Source organism: Salvelinus fontinalis, chromosome 26 (genome assembly GCF_029448725.1).
Source record: "Salvelinus fontinalis isolate EN_2023a chromosome 26, ASM2944872v1, whole genome shotgun sequence".
Classification (NCBI taxonomy): Eukaryota; Metazoa; Chordata; class Actinopteri; order Salmoniformes; family Salmonidae; genus Salvelinus; species Salvelinus fontinalis.
Genome location: NC_074690.1, coordinates 29,243,311 through 29,245,111, shown reverse-complemented (window position 1 = coordinate 29,245,111; position 1,801 = coordinate 29,243,311). Strand labels below are relative to the sequence as shown.

At 40.1% G+C, this 1,801-nt stretch overlaps 1 non-coding gene across 1 annotated transcript; it reads right to left on the bottom strand.

Annotated features, from left to right (window-relative positions):
- Positions 1-471: 471 nt before the first annotated feature.
- On the bottom strand, positions 472-524 carry LOC129824633 (U7 small nuclear RNA). Its single transcript, XR_008754785.1, has one exon. It is a non-coding gene; the product is annotated as a U7 small nuclear RNA (small nuclear RNA).
- Between the last annotated feature and the right edge of the window lie 1,277 nt (positions 525-1,801).

The following is a 1,801-nucleotide window of genomic DNA, read 5'->3' as shown; positions in this document are numbered from 1 at the left end:
ACCGTATTGCACTTTTCATGTAGCCTACTTTTGGCCAGCTAATAGCCTAACCATCAATCAAGCAACATGATGAACTAAACGTTCAAATCCTGTTGCTACAGGATTATGTTTCTGTGACAGTATAGGTCAAACTAAGATCCTGCAGACTTGTTGGTCCAGTTTTGTGTAGAGATGGATGTCTGAGTTTTATTTTAATAATTGCTAGCCGTAGCTTCTTTATGGTCTGCCAAGGACAGCAAGGGCTCCTAAGATGTATATATTTTTAACTATAGTAAATACTACAGTATTTCATTTACATATACCCTGCCTATTTCCATCCCCCATATCCAAATTCCAATTTGTGCGACCCGTAAGTGAGAAACATACATGCCAGATATAGACCATATATTGTGTTCCATACAGGTTATAGTATACTGTATACTGTAGTATTTACTAAAGTATTTTAATTTGATTATCTTTGACATAGTAGTGGGGGACTTTCTCCTTGAGAAAACCTACTTGAGAAATACTAAAAGAGCACATTTTCCATAACCTGTAGAGAGAGAGTTCTGCTCTTTTCTATAACCTGTAGGGAACATATAAAAACAATATATATTCTATACATGTTGGTTTCTCACATCATTTGATGGAGTCTTGGTTGCTATAATGGATAGAAAATGATGGCATCGATCTTAAAGGTAACTAGACTCAATGAAATGACGTTGCCACGAGCAGCACCGTAGATATTGAGATGAGCGAGATGCAAAACTGGTCTCATACAGTCACACACAGTATCTGTGCATGTGCACGGGTTCGCTTTATGCTGTTCACAGTGGGACCAAAACAGCAGAGAAATTGAGCCTTGCGCTTCAACACTCTGTCATGACGTTGGCCTGGGGGTAGGTTTATGACAGTCATAAATACCTCTTTCCCCCTTTTTCCCTCTCCCTACTATAACTGATGTGACATAAGAAAACCCATTGGTTAACATAGAGATTCGGGGAACATCAGAAGTTGGAGGGAAATGAACTATATTCTGGTAATCCGACCAACTGAACATATGCGGTGGTACTTAAGGTATATTATGTCAGTTCGGTTTCCCTCTGACACATTCTCATCAATGATAGAATGACAAACTCTACTGTGGAAAGTCTAAACGTCAGAGGTATCGGATTCACATGGAATTGTTGTTCAATTCAAATGTTTGAATATGAAATTATTTGTGAAGAGATGAAATGTAATTTTAGCTTCCAAATGAGAGATTTGGGTTTTCATAAGTTTGGGCTTCTGCTCGACCAGGGGCCAGCCCCTGTGAAGAGACATGGGTTATAAACGTTTCAGATACACCCCTCTCCCTCCACTATAAAAGCCATTGACAAAAATATAACTTCCTGTTCCGGGTACATTAGGATGACGGTCCGATGTCAGAATGGTTCAGATAATAACTACAGAACTAAGCCAACATCAGCATGGACTTTGGTTGCAAATGGTATGAACTTTGAACTCGTATTCACTACAGAAGTGATACCTCCTAGCTGTTGAGTTAGCAACAGCTGCTACAAACGCAGGTTAGGAAGGACAGTCAGAGTATCCCGTCTACTACACATCGACGTTACTCCAACGTATCCAGTGACCACCAGAGACATTCTTCAAAGGACAGAGGACTCGGTTTGGCAAGACGGTCTTGCATCTACCACCAACCTACTGAAGCGCAGCTCAGAGTAAATATTTATTGCATTTTCCTTTTCTAAATGGGCGGTAATTTAGAATGCATAAGATACTGTATTTACGATAGTACAGCTTCGCCTCTGTCCCAGTCTCC